The 26,362-nt window shown below is 40.9% G+C and overlaps 1 pseudogene; it reads right to left on the bottom strand.

Moving 5' to 3' along the window:
- Positions 1-3,528: 3,528 nt before the first annotated feature.
- Positions 3,529-26,170, bottom strand: LOC131709001 (zinc finger protein 850-like; annotated as a pseudogene).
- Between the last annotated feature and the right edge of the window lie 192 nt (positions 26,171-26,362).

Raw genomic sequence — 26,362 nt, 5'->3', positions numbered from 1 at the left:
TGCAGGGGTTGCATGGTGGGTGTGTGCGTGCAGGGGTTGCATGGTGGTGTGTGCGTGCAGGGGTTGCATGGTGGTGTGTGCGTGCAAGGGTTGCATGGTGGTGTGTGCGTGTAGGGGTTGCATGGTGGTGTGTGCGTGCAGGGGTTGCATGGTGGTGTGTGCCTGCAGGGGTTGCATGGTGGTGTGTGCGTGCAGGGGTTGCATGGTGGTGTGTGCGTGCAGGGGTTGCATGGTGGTGTGTGCGTGCAGGGGTTGCATGGTGGTGTGTGCGTGCAGGGGTTGCATGGTGGTGTGTGGGCGCAGGGGTTATTAAAACACTCTCTACACGGCTTAGTCTTCAGCAGGGCGGAGTTCCCGGATGGATTTTGTGTGCGTGCTCCTGAGCAGAGTCTCAGCCGCTCCACACAGACAGAGCGTCCATTCCCGGGGCAGCGGGTATACACAACAACTCTGAACATGCACACAATTATTATTATTATTATTATTTATTTCTTAGCAGACGCCCTTATCCAGGGCGACTTACAATCGCAAGCAAATACAAATACATTCAAGTGTTACAATACAAGTCATACAATAAGAGCAAGAAATACAATCATTTTTGTTCAAGTGTGACAAACCACAATTCAATAATACAGCAGATAATAGTGAAAGTTACATCAGGATATGATTAAATAGTGATAGTTACATCAGGATATGATTAAGTACAAAATACTACAGGTTAAACACTTGGCAGATTACAATATTCTGAAGTACAGGATTAAATGCAGTAAAATAGGGGGCAGATAAGAGCAAAATAAAGCACATTTAAATGAAGGGTGATAGTGTCCCAGGATACAACAGAGGAGTTCTACAGGTGCTGTTTGAAGAGGTGAGTCTTAAGGAGGCGCCGGAATGTGGTCAGGGACTGGGCAGTCCTGACATCTGTAGGAAGGTCATTCCACCACTGCGGAGCAAGGGTGGAGAAGGAGCGGGCTCTGGAGGCAGGGGAGCGTAGCGGAGGTAGAGCCAGTCTTCTAGTGCAGACGGAGCGGAGAGGTCGAGTGGGGGTGTAGGGAGAGATGAGGGTCTGGAGGTAGCTGGGTACACAACCACAATGCTCAAAGCTAACACTACAGGAATGCTTTTTTTTATTTTATTTAACAGCTGTAATACATACAGTACTGTATCGATGCCTCTGTAATTTCCATTGATAAATCATTACAAAAATAACATCTTAGAGTTTTATTACACTTGATAATCGGTTCCCTTTTCTCTTTTGCAGTTGTAGTTTTTGTTTTGCACTTTGGAAACATTAAAGGTAAAAACACAGATGAATATAATTGAAGTAGACTGTAAACCCGACACACACACACACAGCTCACAATATTACAGCAGATACCAGGAAAAACCTATTCAGGTAACTGACAGTCTATTCATTATTTACAATCACTCTGCAATATCCATGTCTTCATCCTCTACGTCAGCCTCCTCCACTTTCCTATTCTCATCCATGTCGCTGTTCGTGGTTGAATCATCTCCGCTGATGGCTGAATAGGGGAGGTTAGCAGGGTAATGTTCCTGCGTGGGGATAGGGAGACAGGCAGCACCAACGCGTTTAACTTCAACACTAACCCTTAATAAAATGTTCTTCCTGTTATTAAGCAGTGGTATAATGGGAAGCAGTGGTAAATTGAAAATAACAGAAGCCAGTTTTTACTTTAGTGAAGTAGGCTACAATTTGTTTTTCATTAAAAACGTGTTTATTGAAATTAATGTTCAGCTTTCATATTGAAGCTTGTTGTGGGCGACTCATTCAATCAAACCCAGTAGTGTGGAATTTGCTTTAATCGTTCAAGACGTTTTTCAACTCAAGTAAGCTTATTTGTGTTTAACAAACGACACACGAGCGTGGCAGTCCTTCTATCGCAGCCAGTGTCATGTTTATAGCACGCAGCTGAAATGGTAACGTGACAGCGCTGTCTCTTTTTAGCGCACGCAAGAACGTGCAGAATGGATGGAACTCTGTTGAGAATTGGAAGACAACGCATTTGAGAGCAAAACATGTTATGACATTTTTAAATCTCATAGCTGAAGAGGTGCCGGCGCTATGCCTCGTCAAGCCTAGAGGTGCCGGGCTGAGTCCCAGCCAGCCCTGGCACAAATTAACCAATATATATATTTATTTTTATATATATATATATATACACACACACACAATGTAACCCCCAAAGTCACTCTAAATAAATTTAATCAAGTTGCATTCACTTACTAATTCAAATTGTATTTATAACACTGGTCCATTTTAAGTTAGTTGAACATTCAAATTTACTTTAGTTGTTCAAACGTAAATGGTTGAAGTAGAACCAGGGGACTGGATTCCCATCAGCCCTTGCAGGGCTTGTACAATTTATTTTTTGAATTGTTTGTTTATTGTGTTGTTGTTTTGTGTATGTGTGCGGTTGCACACGTGTGTTGTGTTTGCTTGTCTCTTGTGTCCCCGGCTGCCTCCCTTGCACGTGTTCTCCTTGTGTTGTTTGTGGCCAGCCCCGTTCGGCGGTCAGTCTGCGGATGTGACGTCACTCCCTTCTCCCTCTGTCTGCATCTCTGCGCTTGCCTGGTTCCAGCACTTGTAAATGCTGCCAGAAGCACAGAAGCAGAAATGCTGCACTTGCAGCTAATAAAATAACTTGCTGGTTTCACACTGTTTCCTCAGCTCACTTTTTACTGTTAAAATTAATTAAACATTTTCAAACGAACAAAAAATTACATCTAACGTCTGTGTATGAGCTGCTGCCTGTTGTTTTCCTGTGTGTGTGTGTGTGTGTGTGCGTGTGTGCACCGCCCCCTGCGGGCTCGCTCTGCTGTGCGAGTGGTGGAAAGTTATGCAAATCACCTACTCTAGCCTGACCAATGAGCGGTGAGGATAAGCTTATATTAAGAGCAGCCTGCGTGTGGTTGTTTTGGCTGGAGCCTCAGAGAGTTAAAGAGGAGCTCCCTGTACTGCATTCGAGCTCTAAACATGCTGAAGTGTTGCAATACCCAGGAGAGCTGTGTGCTAGCTGGAACTAGAGGGGAAGATTAACCAGTATCTTGCTAAACAACAGGAATTCTGTGCAGCATTAAAACACACAAATAATGACAAATAAAAATAATAAACACATCTAAAAAATATAATTTATTGCACATTAGATCATTTTAAAAAATGCATGATTAGTTGTGACTTTTTATTTTCATGTTTTTTTTCACTACCTAAAAGGCTCTTTCCCAGCAGTCCTCTATATCCTCTGAATGCAGAGTCTGCCTGGGTGCTGCGTCACATGATGAAGGCTCCAGCACTGACAACGACTCACAGAGGCAGAGCGATAGAACTCAATTTGATACAACAACCTTTAAAAAGTACATTTTGCTAATTTAAATACAAGTTAGACATAGGTGTTGTTTTAGCATTGCTTACTATTGTGTTGTATAATTAATTGATTAATTTCACAACTAACACATTTCTCATTTTTAATTCAGAAATCAATTGTTTCTAGTAACTGGGCTTGTGTTTTTCAGACACAGTAAAAGCCGATCAAATGCATGAAACACACAAGCCAAGTTAGGAGAAACAATTGATTTCTGAATTAAAACTGAGAAATGTGTTAGTTGTGAAATTGGGGCAACCTTGGCCCCCACCTCTTTGATAGTTGTGCCTGTTTGCTTGGTGCTGGCCAAGGTTGCCCCAATTGTTTCTTCCAAGTTAACTTGTGTTTTTGATACAAGTTAGAAGAAACAACTGGGGCAACCTTGGACCTCATCGGTTTTACAGTTGTGCCCATTTGCTTTCTGCTGAGCAAGGTTGCCCCAAAGGTTTCTTGAAACTTGTCTTGTGTTTTTGATATCTCTACTTTAAATGGCTGGGAACTTTTGAGAACTTGGTGATTCTTCACATTTCCAAAGTGTTTTTGTTTCAAATTCATGATGCAAGGTTAACATTTTTTTCTTCATGATAGAACAGTCCCAATTAACATAGTCTTTAAGGTTTCTCTCCTGTGTGAATTCGCTGGTGTTAAACAAGGTTGTTTGACTGACTGAAACTCTTCCCACAGTCAGAGAAGGAATACGGTTTCTCTCCTGTGTGAATTCGCTGGTGTGCTTTCATGTCTCCTGAGTAACTGAAACTCTTCCCACAGTCAGATCAGCGATACGGTTTCTCTCCTGTGTGAGTTCGCTGGTGTGCTTTCAGAGTTCCTGGCTGACTGAAACTCCTCCCACATTCAGAGCAGCGATACGGTTTCTCTCCTGTGTGAATTCGCTGGTGTAAAACAAGGTTGTTTGACTGACTGAAACTCTTCCCACAGTCAGAGCAGTGATACGGTTTCTCTCCTGTGTGAATTCGCTGGTGTGAAACAAGGCCTTTTGACCGACTGAAACTCTTTCCACAGTCAGAGCAGCGATACGGTTTCTCTCCTGTGTGAGTTCGCTGGTGTAAAACAAGGCTGTTTGACCGACTGAAACTCTTCCCACAGTCAGAGCACCAATACGGTTTCTCTCCTGTGTGAGTTCGCTGGTGTGCTTTCAGAGTTCCTGGCTGTCTGAAACTCTTCCCACAGTCAGAGCAGCGATACGGTTTCTCTCCTGTGTGAATTCGCTGGTGTAAAACAAGGTTGTTTGACTGACTGAAACTCTTCCCACAGTCAGAGCAGCGATACGGTTTCTCTCCTGTGTGAGTTCGCTGGTGTGCTTTCAAGTCTCCTGAGTAACTGAAACTCTTCCCACAGTCAGAGCAGCGATACGGTTTCTCTCCTGTGTGAATTCGCTGGTGTGAAACAAGGCTGTTTGACTGACTGAAACTCTTCCCACAGTCAGAGCAGCGATACGGTTTTTCTCCTGTGTGAGTTCGCTGGTGTGCTTTCATGTCTCCTGACCTACTGAAACTCTTCCCACAATCAGAGCAGTGATACGGTTTCTCTCCTGTGTGAGTTCGCTTGTGATTTTTCAGGTTTCCTAACTGAGTGAAACCTTTCCCACAGTCAGGATATTCTCCACCGCCCGCCCTCGCTTTAGCTGCTGGACTGGAACCTGGAAAATATGAACAGGAAAGAAAGTAAGAGGGACTGCTTGTTGGCTTAGGCAGGGATGGAAATAAGCCCCCCCTCTGCATAGCAGTTTGATCCCTTCCTGGTTTTACTAGCAGTTTAATAAGACACACCTGTGCTTGTTACCTATTCATTGGGGCTAATCAGGCTCATTTTAAAACCTGGAAAAGGTGAATCTGCTATGCAACAGGAGTCTTATTTCCATCCCTCACTTAGGGCAGGTGGTGGATTTGATTAAAACATGTGAATTTCAGCTGTGGGGGCTTGCAATAGGTTACAACAGCTTTAAAAAAACAAATAAACAAATCCTTTACTTTATGTGTAAAAGCAGTCAGTAAAGACTGATGCTGGTAAAACCGAGCCCTGGGATCAAAATCTGCCTTCCAAGACCTCCTGTAATGTTTCAGGTCTATTTCCTCTAACACATGCTACAAATATATCTTTAATTAGCATTACTTTACGCATTTACAAAAATATACATATACGGTTACACTGAACATTTATAATGATATATACAGTACTTTAGTGTTTCTCCCCCTTGGTATAATTCCCCCAACTCCCCGAGCAATGACTACATTATATCTGTATCTGAAGTTCACCAGTAGTGAGACCTATCTTGAACTGGTTGGAGTGGTACAACAAAAAACAAACAGCTAGTAATGTAACCTACATGCTCCCTCCCTCCCTCCCTCTCAACCACACTGTGGATATCACGCAATCTAGAATGACAATGTCACAGCTACTGGGAGTCACTCACCTGCTAGACTGCATTCTGAATGGGAGCGCCCATCTTCCTTTCCACCTCCTTGCATGCTGTTGGGAGAGCCTTCCTCTCCAGCGCCTTGCTCTCTCACGCAGATTCTCTCCAGCACCACGCTACACTCCCGCAGGCGTACAGGCTCCAGCTCAGGGATGTTTGGTTTGAAGTCCTCAGATTCTTCCTTCACTGGTTCCATGTGCTCAAACTCTACTTCAGGGGGCTCCCATTTAATACGGACAGTTTCCAGCACCTCTTCTTGTTTAACAGGAAGGGGTTCTTCTGTCTGGGGGATCTCCAATTCATTGTGCTCAGCTTTAACCTCAGAGTCCTCTGGCTGACTGCTGTCACATTGCATCTCACAGAGCTCCTGTTTAATGGGGAGGGAAGCCAGCCCAGAGAACTCCACTCTAATGGGGACAAGTTCAAGGAACTCCTCTTTAATCTGGACAGATTCCATCTTCACACTGTCCATGGCAGCACACGGGATTCTGTTTAGTAGCTGAAAAACAAATGCATGTATTTATTTAAATACAGGGTTATGAAGGCCATTCAAGGGGCCGACAAAATCTGACCTTAATAGCAGAGGTGGCTTTACTATTGAAGGGACATACAATTTCTTGTAATGACTTCATAATACCAGAGGATTTTATCTGTTGAAATGTTTACATAATGTATCCATTCCATATATTATTTATTGCAGATTTCTTTCGAGCAACATGTTCTAACATTTGTTTCAGATTTGGAACATACCCAGTAGTCTCTGCATATAGGAATACCTCCTAAGAGAACACTTTTTGATATAGACTGACTACACAGGGGAAAGTTGACAGAGATTCATTTTTATTTTTTCACTCTGCTATTTGAAGCTGCATCTGTATTGTGAATGACTAGCGTATCATATCGGAGGCATGGATTAGTGATGAGACATTATCACTTTTACAAGTCAATTTGATTATCGATTATCAGTTACGATTATTCTAATAACATCCTCACAAAAAGGTTCCTGATTATTATTTTTTTATTCTAATTAAACTACAATAATCTTCAGTAACTTTTCCAACAGCACTTTCAAACCTAGAAAACATACAGTATGCATTATATTGAAGTCAATACTAAAGCAGCATAAGCAATATATAAACCATACCACTTCACAGAAACCACTTTTAAATAAAGAAGAAAAGCACACACAATCTGACAATGCACTCTCATGCTCTCAACTGCCTGAATCTTCTCTTAAAGTCTTTCAAATCTCTTACACCCCAGGGAATTATGCACAGAAAAAAAAATATCCAAAATGATGCGGTATCTCTGAACAAGTGTGTGCAAAGTAACAAAACTATTGTGCAGTTGTATTGGGTCCTTCTCTCATACTGAATATGAAAATACTAGCATAAGTTAAAAAATAATAACTAGAAAACAATGGATTTTTTTCTAAATTCCATGATTGATATAAAGGAACACCAGCTCCTTCAGTTTGTCTTCCGAAAGAGAACGCCTCCGATCGGACAGGACAAGATTCCACAGCGAGGTGCTGCGCTCGGCATCGGCTGTATTTACTGCATCGATGTATCTGAAAGCTAATGTTTTCACATTAAGAAGACGGTCAGCTGTCGATGACCAAAACAAGTCAATGTCGAATTTCCCCTGTGGATCGCATCGGCCGTCACCTTCACAGTGTTCAAAGCAAAGCAATGAAAATCTTTTAGTCTCTCGTTTGCTGATATATTTGCAACGTGGGATCTTTGTCATAACATTTTCTGTCAAAATCAGTCAATGTTCCCTTTATCCTCAGTGGGTCAACTGCACTGAACTGAAAGCAGCGTACTAACTGGGGATGATCCCGTGGTTAGTACGCAGCTCCGTACTAAACTAGTGCGCAAGTTAAATACCAATTGCAACGAACTTGGAGGCTGAAGTTAGTCCCCAGCTGCGTACTAAAAAAGGTATCAATTGCACCGAGGCCAAAAATAACTGCTGCTGCCCTCTAGAGGATACCAAGTACGGGACTAACTTACTTTAACTCTTGCTATGGACTAAGAATAGTGGAAGACATGTGGAAGTCCCAGAATGTACTGGCAGTTTATTTTTGCTGAAATAATAATGTGTGCATATAATACACACATATACAGTGCCTTGCAAAAGTATTCAGACCCCTGACCAATTCTCTCATATTACTGAATTAAAATTGTACATTGAAATTTCGTTCTGTTTGATATTTTATTTTAAAACACTGAAACTCAAAATCAAGGCACTGTATATATATATATATATACACACATATATATATATACACACACACACATATATATATATATATACACATATATCTACAATGTTTGTGGCTCAGATGCCGGGAGCTGTTTAGGGTTATGTTGCCCTGGTTGCCACCTTGCTGGCTATTCAAGCCACAGTGAGCAGCCCCATCGTGTGCCACATAATCAGGGTGCCTCGGACAAACCATTTGAATGTTTTTCTTTCTTCTTTTGCACATTTTCAATTAATCTTTTTTTTTTGGTTGCTTTTTTGTCCCTTTTGTATATATGGCCATAATTGCTTTATTTTGTGTCCAATTTGTTCCAAAATAAATGTCCATGTCCCTACATGTCAAAGTTTCATTGTGCAAAGTCAGATTTGAGCTGGCCATGCTAAAACATTTTTTACAAACAATAAATGTGTTTTTCTAAAAATCACCTCTCCTTTTTCTGTGGTTTTTGTTATCTGTATTGAGCAGGGTGCGTGTCAGGCTATTTAATTTATATTATATGGAAGTCTAGTGTGTGTTCGCATTCATTTCATGTATGACATGCACCTGTAACCTTTATAGTTAAAGAGTTATAGCCACAAATCTAACAGTAAAAACATGCGAAAATAACTCGGACCCTATTATTAACCTCCTTGTGCTCCGTGTTTCGGGTGAGACGCTGTTTATGCATAGTTCACACACACCCTATAGTCTCTGTAAGTTGTCTTGGATAAAGGTGTCTGCTAAACTCTATATATATATATATATATATGAGTCAGTTTTCGCGTCCCTCGTTGATCAGTGTTGTACACACACTATGGTATAGCGGTAGTTCGCCTGCCCCTCAATGTAAATACCCAGCTAACACACTAAGCCTCAAACACGTTGTCATTAATATTAAACATAAAAACGTCGGTACCTTATTTTTTATTGATTAAATTGTTATATTTTAAATGGACTCGGTGTTGTTGATGACGTCACGCCTGTTCATTTAACAAACAAAGCGTCACAAACAAATAACCTTCAATTAAAATGAATAATACTGTAACTTACCTTTTAGTCTCGTCCACGCCTTACAAACGGGTATGTAATATCGTTTAACTAAACACACAAATAATAATAATGATAATAATTAACCCGCCTCCTCACGGCTCGGTGTTTATCTCGCGCTGTTTGAGAAACGCCGCGCTCTGTTTGAAGCGTCAGCAGCTCGGAGTTCCCGGATGATGACGCACACCCGCTCTCTGGGATGGAACCGCACAACAGCCTCGCGTTTTGATTGGTCCATGTCTGTCACATGAATGTGTCGTCACACGCGTGGAAAAGCGTGCAGGCATTTTTAACATTGTGATCAGAGAGAGAGATAGAGAGTGATCTGCTTTCCACAACCTTACCATTAAAATATAATGTGGTATTACACTGTACTGATAGAACAAACTATGGGCGATTACTTTATATGAATGATCATGTTATGCACGAATGTAAGAATTGGCTTTCTGTGGTGGTGTACTTTTTTCTTTCAAGTAGCATATATCTATAATCGTTTTTGAACACGTGAACACGTACATAACCACACTGTTCAAAACTAACACAACAAGAATGCTTTTTTAAATTTTATTATTTATTTAACGGCTGTAATACATACAGTACTGCATCAATGCCTCTGTAATTTCCATTGATAAATCATTACAAAAGAACATCTTAGAATTTTATTACACTTGATAATCAGTTCCCTTTTCTCTTTTGCAGTTGTAGTTTTTTTTTTTGCACTTTGGAAACATGAAAGAACAAAAAACACAGATGAATATAATTGAAGTAGACTGTAAACCCGACACACACACACACACACAGCTCACAATATTACAGCAGATACCAGGAAAAACCTATTCGGGTAACTGACAGTCTATTCATTATTTACAATCACTCTGCAATATCTCTACTTCAGCCTCCTCCACTCAGAGCCGCAGAGAGCCGTCATGCACCCCGGGGAATGATGGGTACGTTCAGACATTTTGATCATGGTTTGGTTTTTCATTTGTGTAATTTCTTGTTATATTATGTATACTCTTAATATGCTGCATGGATAGATGCTTCTCTGTGGTTTCTGTGTTTGTACGCTTTGAGATGCGTGCATCTAGGAGCTTTATAAAATAAAGATTATTATTATTATAAAATGTCTTAACTATTAATATCCAGGAATATAACTAGCAAACCTCTGATTATTAACAAAACGCTTCACTGCCACACATACTTTTACAGCTTGTTTTCTGTGTACATAATTTAATAAGAAGTTAATAACAGCACCTGTTTATTTTGAGCGAATAAAAGACATGTGGATGACTGCAAAGTGGAAGCCTGAACTGAAGGCAAATTAGTGCTATTCGATTCGCTGGCTGCTCTGAAAAAGCAACCTAAATGTAATGTTGAATTTCATTGGCTGGCTGTGATGTAATGCTTTGTCATTGGCCACTGAGGTGTCAGACCATGGGAAGAGCGTTTTTATTCCCCCAGATGATTGTACATTTGAAAACAATGGAAAGAGACAGAGAGAACAGACAGAAAGGGAAAAAAACTTTATTAAACAAAGTCTGAATATCATTTTCATTCCAGAATGTAATAAATGAATGTTGTTTCTTTATTTGTTTGTTTATCGTTGCGGTTGTTTCTAAACCCTGGTTTCCTTTCCATTCTTGGCACGATGAAGGAGTTTTGTCGATTTGAAGCCTAATTGGTGCTGTTGGTCCTGCAGGGGCTTGCGTGCTGGGGTGCCTGCACCTCAAAAAAGGAAATAGGCCTCAAATATGTTGGCAATGTTTGTGTAAATCTTTAAAAAATATTCAGAGCTTGAGAAAGTTCCTGCAGCATTGTATCACACATCAGGTTCTGTAAACAAATGTAAATTTAATGTCCGAGGACAAAATTACTCCTTGCTGATTGGTTGTTTTAAGATATTTTTTTATCCAAAATACTAAAACATCCTTGTTGAACAGAAAGATAAATATCGTAACCAAGCCATTTCTTTTCATGTGATCTGGTTAATTACGTGTTTTTAATGGCAGAGCTGCGGGCATAAAATACATTTTTATAAATGTACGATTCAGTGTAATTATCAGAATGTGATTTTCGGTTTTAATAGATAAAATCCGATAAAACACACCCGAAAAAAAATGAAATCGGTGGATAGCCAATAAACACGGAAAACACCGGAAAAACTGTGGAAATGGTTGATCAATTCACGTTAACTTTACCCTTTAACCATTAGAAAATAAAACCTACTACAAAAATAATAATAAATACATTTCCCAGTGCTGCTGGGCAATGTCCCGCCTTCCTGACTCGTATCTATCATTGATTCGTTCTCAATACTTGAAACCCGCCCCAACTACTGAATGACAGCACATTCCTCCATTTCTATTGGAGACTCCGCTTGCAAGACTTAAAACAAGATTTCAATCAGGATGGAGGCTTGTTAGCGGGATTTAAAGATATATTACAGTTAAGATATGGAAGATTAAAAACAGAATTGTGGCGAAATGTACAAAAATTCCTCCACACAAGAACCCCAGAAGAATGTGCCGTGACCAGAGGGATTGCACTGTGGAAGACAGCAAAGGAAAGAAGGGACAGCCTAAGTGTGCAAGTACTCTCGAGTTACTACTGTACATGTTGACAAAAAAAACAAACAAAAAACTCAAGCATTTTTGAAAGTAACCGAAAACACTTATTTCAAACAGTATATCAAAAACGAAAGCCCCCCCCCAAAAAAAAGATTTACATAACTTCAAAAATAGTTAAAAATAAGTACAGAAAAATACAATTAATAAAAAACAAAAAACAGAAGCCTCAAGTATAACTGATCTTTTAAAATGCGTTCGGGCTGTAAAGCAGCCGTTGTATTTGAATTGTAGGTGAGCTTGAGTGGCAGAGCGAGCCTCCTAGATCCTGTGGATACTCTGAAGCTCGCCGCAGCGTCCTTCGAAAGCCTCTTCCCAGTCAGAGAGCTAAAAAAATCAGCTTCAACTCGCCAACTTTCAGATATCCTTCAAACCGGACTCAGGTTAGGACAGGGCAGATAAAGTCCTGTGGTATTATATGGCTTGAATGGCCTTAGTAGCCCTGTATTGAAATAAATAAATGTCAGCCAGCACTGAGAAGGACTCAGAGAGGCAGAGCGCTAGAACTCAATCTCCAGCACTGAGAAGGACTCAGAGAGGCAGAGCGCTAGAACTCAATCTCCAGCACTGAGAAGGACTCAGAGAGGCAGAGCACTAGAACTCAATCTCCAGCACTGAGAAGGACTCAGAGAGGCAGAGCGCTAGAACTCAATCTCCAGCACTGAGAACGACTCAGAGAGGCAGAGCGCTGGAACTCAATCTCCAGCACTGAGAAGGACTCAGAGAGGCAGAGCACTAGAACTCAATCTCCAGCACTGAGAAGGACTCCGAGAGGCTGAGCGCTAGAACTCAATCTCCAGCACTGAGAAGGACTCAGAGAGGCAGAGCGCTAGAACTCAATCTCCAGCACTGAGAAGGACTCCGAGAGGCAGAGCGCTAGAACTCAATCTCCAGCACTGAGAAGGACTCCGAGAGGCAGAGCGCTGGAACTCAAGTTGAAACAAGCTTTAAAATAAAAATATATATTTTGCTCAGTTGAATACAATTTAAATAGGTGTTGTTCTTAGCATTGCTTACTATTGTGTTGTATAATTAAGCACATTGTTAAATCTGCACACGTTATTTATTTTGTAATTTTATTCAATTATAATTATTTTCTCCCAATCGCCACATTTTTTTAAATGCACATTCAGTTGGAAGATTATTTCTCTTTTAAAAAAAAAAATAAATAAATAATTCTCAGAAACCTTACATTGCATTACATTATATTTGGGCTTCTGTTTTTCGTCTGACTTTTCGTCCCACATTTACAAATTAATATCACAATTAACACATTTCTCAGTTTTAATTCAGAAATGAACTGTTTCATGCATTTGATCTGCTTTTACTGTGTCTGAAAAACACAAGCCAAGTTACTAGAAACAATTGATTTCTGAATTAAAACTTAGTTGTGAAATTGAGGCAACCTTGGCCCCCACCTCTATGATAGTTGTGCCTGTTTACTTGTTTAAGACGGAAACTCTTCCCACAGTCAGAGCAGTGATACGGTTTCTCTCCTGTGTGAATTCGCTGGTGTGTTTTCAGGGATGCTGAGACACTGAACCTTATCCCACAGTCAGAGCAGTGATACGGTTTCTCTCCTGTGTGAATTCACTGGTGTGAAACAAGGTTGTTTGACTGACTGAAACTCTTCCCACAGTCAGAGCAGCGTTACGGTTTCTCTCCTGTGTGAATTCGCTGGTGTGAAACAAGGTTGTCTGACTGACTGAAACTCTTCCCAGTCAGAGCAGCGATACGGTTTCTCTCCTGTGTGAATTCGCTGGTGTGAAACAAGGTTGTTTGACTGACTGAACCTCTTCCCACAGTCAGAGCAGAAATACGGTTTCTCTCCTGTGTGAATTCGCTCGTGTGAAACAAGGTTGTTTGAATGACTGAAACTCTTCCCACAGTCAGAGCAGTGATACGGTTTCTCTCCTGTGTGAATTCGCTGGTGTGCTTTCATGTCTCTTGACCTACTGAAACTCTTCCCACAGTCAGAGCAGCGATACGGTTTCTATCCTGTGTGAATTCGCTGGTGTGAAACAAGGTTGTTTGAATGACTGAAACTCTTCCCACAGTCAGAGCAGCGATACAGTTTCTCTCCTGAGTGAATTCGCTGGTGTGTTTTCAGGGATACTGAGTGACTGAACCTCTTCCCACAGTCAGAGCAGCGATACGGTTTCTCTCCTGTGTGAATTCGCTGGTGTGAAACAAGGTTGTTTGACTTACTGAAACTCTTCCCACAGTCAGAGCAGCGATATGGTTTCGCTCCTGTGTGAATTCGCTGGTGTGAAACAAGGTTGTCTGACCGACTGAACCTCTTCCCACAGTCAGAGCAGCGATACGGTTTCTCTCCTGTGTGAATTCGCTGGTGTGAAACAAGGTTGTTTGAATGACTGAAACTCTTCCCACAGTCAGAGCAGCGATACGGTTTCTCTCCTGTGTGAATTCGCTGGTGTGTTTTAAGGCCGCCTAACTGACTGAAACTCTTCCCACAGTCAGAGCAGCAATATGGTTTCTCTCCTGTGTGAATTCGCTGGTGTGTTTTCAGGGTTCCTGCCCAACTGAAACTCTTCCCACAGTCAGAGCAGCAATATGGTTTCTCTCCTATGTGAATTCGCTGGTGTGAAACAAGGTTGTCTGACCGACTGAAACTCTTCCCACAGTCAGAGCAACAATATGTTTTCCCTCCTGTGTGAATTTGCTGCTGTGCTTTCAGGGTTCCTGCCCAACTGAAACTCTTTCCACAGCGAGTGCAGGAATATGGTTTCTCTCCTGTGTGAATTCGCTGGTGTGTTTTCAGGTTACCTGACTGACTGAAACTCTTTCCACAGTCAGAGCAATGATACGGTTTATTTTCTGCGTCAGTTCGCTGGTGTGTTTTAAAATGCCCAAACTGGTTGAAACCTTTCCCACAATCAGGATATTCTCCAGCACCCATCCTCACTTTAGCTGCTGGACTGGAAACTGGAAAATATGAACAGCAAAGAAAGTAAGAGGGACTGCTTGTAGGCTTAGGTAGGGATGGAAATAAGCCCCCCTTTGTATAGCAGTTTGACCCCTTCCTGGTTTTACTAGCAGTTTAATAAGACACACCTGTGCTTGTTACCTATACATTGGGGCTAATCAGGCTCATTTTAAAACCTGGAATAGGTGAATCTGCTATGCAACAGAGTCTTATTTCTATCCCTCACTTAGGGCAGGTGGTGGAGTGGATTAAAGCATGTGAATTTCAGCTGTGGGGGCTTGCAATACATTACAACAGCTTACATTATATCTGTATCTGAAGTTCACCAGTAGTGAGTCTTATCTTGAACTGATTAGAGTGGTACACGAAAAACAAATAGCTAGTAATGTAATCTACATGCTCCCTCCCTCCCTCTCAACTACACTGTGGATATCACGCAATCTAGAATGACAATGTCACAGCTACCGGGAGTCACTCACCTGCTAGACTGCATTCTGAATGGGAGCGTCCGTCTTCCTTTCCACCTCCTTGCATGCTGTTGCGAGAGCCTTCCTCTCCAGCGCCTTGCTCTCTCACGCAGATTCTCTCCAGCACCACGCTACACTCCCGCAGGCGTACAGGCTCCAGCTCAGGGATGTTTGGTTTGAAGATCTCGGATTCTTCCTTCCCTGGTTCCATGTGCTCAAACTCTACTTCAGGGGGCTCCTGTTTAATACAGACAGTTTCCAGCACCTCTTCTTGTTTCACAGGAAGGGGTTCTTCTGTCTGGGGGATCTCCAATTCATTGTTCTCATCTTTAATCTCAGAGACCTCTGGCTGACTGCTGTCACATTGTATCTCACAGAGCTCCTGTTTAATGGGGAGGGACGCCAGCCCAGAGAACTCCACTCTAATGGGGACAAGTTCAAGTTCAGGGAACTCCTCTTTAATCTGGACAGATTCCATCTTCACACTGTCCATGGCAGCACGCGGGATTCTGTTTAGTAGCTGCTGAAAAACAAATGCATGTATTTATTTAAATACAGGGTTATGAAGGCCATTCAAGGGGCCGACAACATCTGTCCTTAATAGCAGAGGTGGCTTTGCTAATGAAGGGACATACAATTTCTTGTAATAACTTCATAATACCAGAGGATTTTATCTGTTGAAATGTTTACATAATGTATCCATTCCATATATTATTTATTGCAGATTTCTTTCGAGCAACATGTTCTAACATTTATTTCAGATTTGGAACATACCCAGTAGTCTCTGCATATAGGAATACCTCCTAAGAGAACACTTTTTGATATAGACTGACTACACAGGGGAAAGTTGACAGAGATTCATTTTTATTTTTTCACTCTGCTATTTGAAGCTGCATCTGTATTGTGAATGACTAGCGTATCATATCGGAGGCATGGATTAGTGATGAGACATTATCACTTTTACAAGTCAATTTGATTATCGATTATCAGTTACGATTATTCTAATAACATCCTTCTAGGGGCAAAAAGTCACAAAAAGGTTCCTGATTATTACTTTTTTATTCTAATTAAACTACAATAAACTTCAGTAACTTTTCCAACAGCACTTTCAAACCTAGAAAACATACAGGATGCATTATATTGAAGTCAATACTAAAGCAGCATAAGCAATATATAAACCATACCACTTCACAGAAACCACTTTTAAATAAAGAAAAGCACACACACAATCTGACAATGCACTCTCATGCTCTCAACTGCCTGAATCTTCTCTTAGTCTTTCGAATCTCTTACACCCCAGGGAATTATGTACTGAAAAAAAATATCCAAAATGGTGCGGTATCTCTGAACAAGTGTGTGCAAAGTAACAAAACTATTGTGCAGTTGTATTGGGTCCTTCTCTCATACTGGATATGAAAATACTAGCATAAGTTAAAAAATAATAACTAGAAAACAATGGATTTTTTTCTAAATTCCATGATTGATATAAAGGAACACCAGCTCCTTCAGTTTGTCTTCCGAAAGAGAACGCCTCCGATCGGACAGGACAAGATTCCACAGCGAGGTGCTGCGCTCGGCATCGGCTGTATTTACTGCATCGATGTATCTGAAAGCTAATGTTTTCACATTAAGAAGACGGTCAGCTGTCGATGACCAAAACAAGTCAATGTCGAATTTCCCCTGTGGATCGCATCGGCCGTCACCTTCACAGTGTTCAAAGCAAAGCAATGAAAATCTTTTAGTCTCTCGTTTGCTGATATATTTGCAACGTGGGATCTTTGTCGTGACATTTTCTGGCAGAATCAGTCAATGTTCCCTTTATCCTCAGTGGGTCAACTGCACTGAACTGAGAGCAGCGTACTAACTGGGGATGATCCCGTGGTTAGAACGCAGCTCCGTACTAAACTAGTGCGCAAGTTAAATACCAATTGCAACGAACTTGGCGGCTGAAGTTAGTCCCCAGCTGCGTACTAAAAAAGGTATCAATTGCACCGAAGCCAAAAATAACTGCTGCTGCCTTCCAGAGGATACAAAGTATATGACTAACTTAGTTTAACTCTTGCTATGGACTAAGAATAGTGGAAGACATGTGAAAGTCCCAGAATGTACTGGCAGTTTATTATTGCTGAAATAATAATGTGTGCATATAATACACACATATACAGTGCCTTGCAAAAGTATTCAGACCCCTGACCAATTCTCTCATATTACTGAATTACAAATGGTACATTGAAATTTCGTTCTGTTTGAAATTTTATTTTAAAACACTGAAACTCAAAATCAATATATCCAATGTTTGTGGCTCAGATGCCGGGAGCTGTTTAGGGTTATGTTGTCCTGGTTGTCACCTTGCTGGCTATTCAAGCCACAGTGAGCAGCCCCATCGTGTGCCACATAATCAGGGTGCCTCGGACAAACCATTTGAATGTTTTTTTTTTTTTTTCTTTTGCACATTTTCAATTAATCTTTTTTTTTTGGTTGCTTTTTTGTCCCTTTTGTATATATGGCAATAATTGCTTTATTTTGTGTCCAATTTGTTCCAAAATAAATGTCCATGTCCCTACATGTTGAAGTTTCATTGTGCAAAGTTTAATTTGAGCTGGCCATGCTAAAACATCTTTTACAAACAATAAATGTGTTTTTCTAAAAATCACCTCTCCTTTTTCTGTGGTTTTTGTTATCTGTATTGAGCAGGGTGCGTCTCAGGCTATTTAATTTATTTTATTATTATTATTTATTTCTTAGCAGACGCCCTTATCCAGGGCGACTCACAATTGTCAGAAGATATCACATTATTTTTACATACAATTACCCATTTATACAGTTGGGTTTTTATTGGAGCAATCTAGGTAAAGTACCTTGCTCAAGGGTACAGCAGCAGTGTCCCCACCGGGGATTGAACCCATGACCCTCGGTTCAAGAGTCCAGAGCCCTCACCACTACTCCACACTGCTGCCCTGGACTTTATGGAAGTCTAGTGTGTGTGCATTGATTTCATGTATGACATATACCTGTAACCTTTATAGTTAAAGAGTTATAGCCACAAATCTAACAGTAAAAGCATGCGAAAATAACTCAAACCTTATTATTAACCTCCTTGTGCTCCGTATTTCGGGTGAGACGCTGTTTATGCATAGTTCACACACACCCTATAGTCTCTGTAAGTTGTCTTGGATAAAGGTGTCTGCTAAACATATATATATATATATATTAGCTCAAAGAGCCAGCTGCCCAACGTTTCGATATGTTGTACATATCTTTCTCAAGGGAGCCTGTGTTTGAATCCAAACATTGGAGGTATTTATAGGTTTTTGACGGCATGACAACTACTTGTTATTGTTTACATTCAAACTCATGATTTATTCTTACATGATGTAATGGTGTTCTATATATTGTGACATCATTTTTACTTCTATCTTTGAATCTGTATTAATTCTAATTAACACTACTTTATATAAACTTATATTTTTATTATATCATGCAATGCTGGCTCTGAGGATCGGTCTAGATTTGACCTCCCCAGCGCATCAGCATGCACAACTTTTGAATGAATTTTGTTTATTTATTTAAATGTTATATATTTATTGAAGTTAATTAGTTCATTCTTTTCTGTTGAGTCCCGCTGGCATAATCGTGTTCAGTCTATTTATCCATTTACTTTCTTTTATTCTTCTATATGTCGCATTGTCTAATTTGAGCTGTTCTAATACTACAAACCTTACATCATTTATGTCATGTCCCTGACTGGTGAAGTGCTGTACTATTGGTTCATTCATTTTTTTATTTCTAATTAATGAAAGGTGGTTCTGAATTCTTTTATATAAAGTAGTTCCAGTCTCTCCAACATATTTGATTTCATCACATTTTTCACAGGATATTCCATAAACAACATTGCTATTTTTACAGTAGGTATTAGTTTTTAGTGGATATGTGGTGTTCTTATGTTTAATTATATTTTTACGTTTGTCTATGTATTTACACACTTTACATCTACTAGTGCACATGTTCGTAGAACCTATTTTGTCAATTATTCTTTTATGTTTACTGTGAACTAAAATATCACCTAAATTAGCTTCTCTTTTGAATGCTACAACTGGGGCCTGAAGAAATACTTTTTTTTAATTTTTCTGAATTATGTAGAATCCGCAAGTGTTTCCAAACTATTTTAGAAATATTGGGCAAAAGTTTAGAGCAAGTCATTATTAATGGGACTCTTTTGACCTTTTTATCTCTATTTTTATAATCTAGTAGATCATCTCTTTTTAGTTTATCCACTTTTCTTAACTCCGTCTCTATAATTCTTTCTTTGTATCCTCTTTCAGTTTTCGCGCCCCTCGTTGATCAGTGTTGTACACACACTATGGTATAGCGGTAGTTCGCCTGCCCCTCAATGTAAATACCCAGCTAACACACTAAGACTCAAACACGTTGTCATTAATATTAAACATAAAAACGTCGGTACCTTATTTTTTATTGATTAAATTGTTATATTTTAAATGGACTCGGTCTTGTTGATGACGTCACGCCTGTTCATTTAACAAACAAAGCGTCACAAACAAATAACCTTCAATTAAAATGAATAATACTGTAACTTACCTTTTAGTCTCGTCCACGCCTTACAAACGGGTATGTAATATCGTTTAACTAAACACACAAATAATAATAATGATAATAATTAACCCGCCTCCTCACGGCTCGGTGTTTATCTCGCGCTGTTTGAGAAACGCCGCGCTCTGTTTGAAGCGTCAGCAGCTCGGAGTTCCCGGATGATGACGCGCACCCGCTCTCTGGGATGGAACCGCACAACAGTCTCGCGTTTTGATTGGTCCATGTCTGTCACATGAATGTGTCGTCACACGCGTGGAAAAGCGTGCAGGCATTTTTAACATTGTGATCAGAGAGAGAGAGAGAGAGAGAGAGTGATCTGCTTTCCACAACCTTACCATTAAAATATAATGTGGTATTACACTGCACTGATATAACAAACTATGGGTGATTACTTTATATGAATGATCATGTTATGCACGAATGTAAGAATTGGCTTTCTGTGGTGGTGTACTTTTTTCTTTCAAGTAGCATGTATCTATAATCGTTTTTGAACATGTGAACATGTACATAACCACACTGTTCAAAACTAACACAACAAGAATGCTTTTTTTTTTTAATTTATTTAACGCTTGTAATACATACAGTACTGTATCAATGCCTCTGTAATTTCCATTGATAAATCATTACAAAAATAACATCTTAGAGTTTTATTACACTTGATAATCGGTTCTCTTTTCTCTTTTGCAGTTGTAGTTTTTGTTTTGCACTTTGGAAACATGAAAGTAAAAAAAACAGATGAATATAATTGAAGTAGACTGTAAACCCGACACACACACACACACAGCTCACAATATTACAGCAGATATCAGGAAAAACCTATTCAGGTAACTGACAGTCTATTCATTATTTACAATCACTCTGCAATATCTCTACTTCAGCCTCCTCCACTCAGAGCCGCAGAGAGCCGTCATGCGCCCCGGGGAATGATGGGTACGTTCAGACATTTTGATCATGGTTTGGTTTTTCATTTGTGTAATTTCTTGTTATATTATGTATACTCTTAATATGCTGCATGGATAGATGGTTCTCTGTGGTTTTTGTGTTTCTACGCTTTGAGATGCGTGCATCTAGGAGCTTTATAAAATAAAGATTGTACCAGCCCCTGGTACTCTCCCGCCTAGACTACTGCAACTCCCTCCTGGCTGGCCTCCCTGCGTCCGCCAACCGTCCGCTCCAGCTCATCCAGAACTCTGCTGCCCGCCTGGTGTTCTCTCTGCCTCGCTTCTCCCACGCTACTCCACTACTCCGCTCGCTCCACTGGCTCCCGATCACCGCTCGCATCCAGTTCAAGACTCTTGTACTAGCCTACAGATGCCTTGACCAGACTGCACCCAGCTACCTCCAGACCCTCATCTCTCCCTACACCCCCACTCGACCTCTCCGCTCTGCCTGCACTAGCAGACTAGCTCTACCTCCGCTACGCTCCCCTGTCTCCAGAGCCCGCTCCTTCTCCACCCTTGCTCCGCAGTGGTGGAATGACCTTCCTACAGATGTCAGGACTGCCCAGTCCCTGACCACATTCCGGCGCCTCCTTAAGACTCACCTCTTCAAACAGCACCTGTAGAAGTCCTCTGTTTGTATCCTGGGACACTATAACCCTTCATGTAAATGTGCTTTATTCTGCTCTTATCTGCCCCCTATTTTACTGCATTTAATCCTGTACTTCAGAATACTGTAATCTGCCAAGTGTTTAACCTGTAGTATTTTGTACTTAATCATATCCTGATGTAACTATCACTATTTAATCATATCCTGATGTAACTATCACTATTATCTGCTGTATTATTGAATTGTGGTTTGTCACACTTGAACAAAAGTTATTGTATTTCTTGCTCTTATTGTATTACTTGTATTGTAACACTTGAAATGTATTTGCTTACGATTGTAAGTCGCCCTGGATAAGGGCGTCTGCTAAGAAATAAATAATAATAATAATAATAATAATAATAATAATATGTCTTAACTATTAATATCCAGGAATATAACTAGCAAACCTCTGATTATTAACAAAACGCTTCACTGCCACACATACTTTTACAGCTTGTTTTCTGTGTAGATAATTTAATAAGAAGTTAATAACAGCACCTGTTTATTTTGAGCGAATAAAAGACATGTGGATGACTGCAAAGTGGAAGCCTGAACTGAAGGCAAATTAGTGCTATTTGATTCGCTGGCTGCTCTGAAAAAGCAACCTAAATGTAATGTTGAATTTCATTGGCTGGCTGTGATGTAATGCTTTGTCATTGGCCACTGAGGTGTCAGACCATGGGAAGAGCGTTTTTATTCCCCCAGATGATTGTACATTTGAAAACAATGGAGAGAGACAGAGAGAACAGACAGAAAGGGAAAAAAACTTTATTAAACAAAGTCTGAATATCATTTTCATTCCAGAATGTAATAAATGAATGTTGTTTCTTTTTTTGTTTGTTTATCGTTGCGGTTGTTTCTAAACCCTGGTTTTCTTTCCATTCTTGGCACGATAAAGGAGTTTTGTCGATTTGAAGCCTAATTGGTGCTGTTGGTCCTGCAGGGGCTTGCGTGCTGGGGTGCCTGCACCTCAAAAAAGGAATTAGGCCTCAAATATGTTGGCAATGTTTGTGTAAATCTTTAAAAAATATTCAGAGCTTGAGAAAGTTCCTGCAGCATTGTATCACACATCAGGTTTTGTAAACAAATGTAAATTTAATGTCCGAGGACAAAATTACTCCTTGCTGATTGGTTGTTTTAAGATATTTTTTTTTCCAAAATACTAAAACATCCTTGTTGAACTCAGAGAGGCAGAGCACTGGAACTCAATCTCCAGCACTGAGAAGGACTCCGAGAGGCAGAGCGCTAGAACTCAATCTCCAGCACTGAGAAGGACTCAGAGAGGCAGAGCGCTAGAACTCAATCTCCAGCGCTGAGAACGACTCAGAGAGGCAGAGCGCTAGAACTCAATCTCCAGCGCTGAGAAGGACTCAGAGAGGCAGAGCGCTGGAACTCAATCTCCAGCACTGAGAAGGACTCAGAGAGGCAGAGCGCTAGAGCTCAATCTCCAGAACTGAGAAGGACTCAGAGAGGCAGAGCGCTAGAACTCAATCTCCAGCACTGAGAAGGACTCAGAGAGGCAGAGCGCTAGAACTCAATCTCCAGCACTGAGAAGGACTCAGAGAGGCAGAGCACTAGAACTCAATCTCCAGCACTGAGAAGGACTCAGAGAGGCAGAGCGCTGGAACTCAATCTTAAATGCACATTCAGTTGGAAGATTATTTTTCTTTAAAAAAAATAAATAAATAATAATTCTCAGAGAGACCTTACATTGCATTACATAATATTTGGGCTTCTGGTTTTCGTCTGACTTTTCGTCCCTCCTTTATAAATTAATTTCACAATTAACACATTTCTCAGTTTTAATTCAGAAACCAATTGTTTCATGCATTTGATCTGCTTTTACTGTGTCTGAAAAACACAAGCCAAGTTAGTAGAAACACTTGGTTTCTGAATTAAAACTGAGAAATGTGTTAGTTGTGAAATTGGGGCAACCTTGGCCCCCACCTCTTTGATAGTTGTGCCTATTTGCTTGGTGCTGGCCAAGGTTGCCCCAATTGTTTCTTCCAAGTTAACTTGTGTTTTTGATACAAGTTAGAAGAAACAACTGGGGCAACCTTGGACCTCATCGGTTTTACAGTTGTGCCTGTTTGCTTTCTGCTGAGCAAGGTTGCCCCAATGGTTTCATGAAACTTGTCTTGTGTTTTTGATATCTCTACTTTAAATGGCTGGGCTCTTTTGAGAACTTGGCGTTTTTTCACATTTCCAAAGTGTTTTTGTTTCAAATTCATAATGCAAGGTTAACATTTTTTTCTTCATGATAGAACAGTCCCAATTAACATAGTCTTTAAGGTTTCTCTCTTCTGTGAATTCGCTGGTGTTTTTGAAGTCCTTGTTTAAGATGGAACCTTTTCCCACAGTCAGAGCAGCGATACGGTTTCTCTCCTGTGTGAATTCGCTGGTGCGAAACAAGGTTGTTTGAATGACTGAAACTCTTCCCACAGTCAGAGCAGGAATATGGTTTCTCTCCTGTGTGAATTCGCTGGTGTTTTTTCATGTCTCCTGAGTAACTGAAACTCTTCCCACAGTCAGAGCAGTGATACGGTTTCTCTCCTGTGTGAATTCGCTGGTGCGAAACAAGGTTGTTTGAATGACTGAAACTCTTCCCACAGTCAGAACAGTGATATGGTTTCTCTCCTGTGTGAATTCGCTGGTGTTTTTTCATGTCTCCTGAGTAACTGAAACTCTTCCCACAGTCAGAGCAGCGATACGGTTTCTCTCCTGTGTGAATTCGCTGGTGTGAAACAAGGTGTCCGGACTGACTGAAACTCTTCCCACAGTCAGAGCAGGAATATGGTTTCTCTCCTGTGTGAATTCGCTGGTGTTTTTTCATGTCTCCTGAGTAACTGAAACTCTTCCCACAGTCAGAGCAGCGATACGGTTTCTCTCCTGTGTGAATTTGCTGGTGCGAAACAAGGTGTCCGGACTGACTGAAACTCTTCCCACAGTCAGAGCAGGAATATGGTTTCTCTCCTGTGTGAATTCGCTGGTGTTTTTTCATGTCTCCTGAGTAACTGAAACTCTTCCCACAGTCAGAGCAGCGATACGGTTTCTCTCCTGTGTGAATTTGCTGGTGTGTTTTCATGTCTCTTGACCTAATGAAACTCTTCCCACAGTCAGAGCAGCGATACGGTTTCTCACCTGTGTGAATTTGCTGGTGTGAAACAAGGTGTCCGGACTGACTGAAACTCTTCCCACAGTCAGAGCAGCAATACGGTTTTTCTCCTGTGTGAATTCGCTGGTGTGCTTTCATGTTTCCTGACCTACTAAAACTCTTCCCACAGTCAGAACAGTGATACGGTTTCTCTCCTGTGTGAGTTCGCTGGTGTGTTTTAAAATGCTCTAACTGGGTGAAACCTTTCCCACAGTCAGGATATTCTCCAGCGCCCGCCCTCGCTTTAGCTGCTGGACTGGAACCTGGAAAATACGAACAGGAAAGTAAGAGGGACTGCTTGCTGGCTTAGGCAGGGATGGAAATAAGCTCCCCTTGCATAGCAGTTTGATCCCCTCCTGGTTTTACTAGCAGTTTAATAAGACACACCTGTGCTTGTTACCTATACATTGGGGCTAATCAGGCTCATTTTAAAACCTGGAACAGGTGAATCTGCTATGCAACAGGAGTCTTATTTCCATCCCTGGCTTAGGGCAGGTGGGGGAGTGTATTAAAACATGTGAATTTCAGCTGTGGGGGCTTGCAATAGGTTACAACAGCTTAAAAAAAACAACTAAACAAAGCCTTTACTTTATGTGTAAAAGCAGTCAGTAAAGTACACATCATCTATTTATTTAATACAAGTTACAGTATTATACCTCTTTGACGTAGCGCTGCAGCAGAACCTCCCAAATAGTATCTGCTTCAGCCAAATCGTAGCTGTTGGCATCTCTGCTTTATGTGTAAAAGCAGTCAGTAAAGACTGATGCTGGTGAAACCGAGCCCTGGGATCAAAATCTGCCTTCAAAGACCTCCTGTGACGTTTCAGGTCTATTTCCTCCAACACATGCTACAATTATATCTTTAAATAGCATTACTTTACGCATTTACAAAAATATCCATATACTGTTACACTGAATATTTATAATGATATATACAGTACTTTAGTGTTTCTAATCCTTGGTATAATTCTCCCCACTCCCAGAGCAATGACTACATTCTACCTGTATCTGAAGTTCACCAGTAGCGAGTCCTATCTTGAACTGGTTGGAGTGGTACAGCAAAAAACAAACAGCTAGTAATGTAACCTACATGCTCCCTCCCTCCCTCTCAACCACACTGTGGATATCACGCAATCTAGAATGACAATGTCACAGCTACTGGGAGTCACTCACCTGCTAGACTGCATTCTGAATGGGAGCGCCCGTCTTCCTTTCCACCTCCTTGCATGCTGTTGGGAGAGCCTTCCTCTCCAGCGCCTTGCTCTCTCACGCAGATTCTCTCCAGCACCACGCTACACTCCCGCAGGCGTACAGGCTCCTGCTCAGGGATGTTTGGTTTGAAGTCCTCAGATTCTTCCTTCACTGGTTCCATGTGCTCAAACTCTACTTCAAGGGGCTCCCATTTAATACGGACAGTTTCCAGCACCTCTTCTTGTTTAACAGGAAGGGGTTCTTCTGTATGGGGGATCTCCAATTCAATGTGCTCAGCTTTAATGTCAGAGACCTCTGGCTGACTGCTGTCACATTGCATCTCACAGAGCTCCTGTTTAATGGGGAGGGAAGCCAGCCCAGAGAACTCCACTCTAATGGGGACCAGTTCAAGTTCAGGGAACTCCTCTTTAATCTGGACAGATTCCATCTCCACACTGTCCATGGCAGCACACGGGATTCTGTTTAATAGCTGAAAAACAAATGCATGTATTTATTTAAATACAGGGTTATGAAGGCCATTCAAGGGGTCGACAACATCTGTCCTTAATAGCAGGGGTGGCTTTGCTAATGAAAGGACATACAATCTCTTGTAATAACTTCATAATACCAGAGAATTTTATCTGTTGAAATGTTTACATAATGTATCCATTCCATA

The sequence above is a fragment of the Acipenser ruthenus genome, chromosome 41 (assembly GCF_902713425.1).
Source record: "Acipenser ruthenus chromosome 41, fAciRut3.2 maternal haplotype, whole genome shotgun sequence".
NCBI classification, from domain to species: domain Eukaryota; kingdom Metazoa; phylum Chordata; class Actinopteri; order Acipenseriformes; family Acipenseridae; genus Acipenser; species Acipenser ruthenus.
The sequence above is the reverse complement of the archived record's forward strand: the minus strand, read 5'-3'. Positions and strand labels throughout refer to the sequence as shown.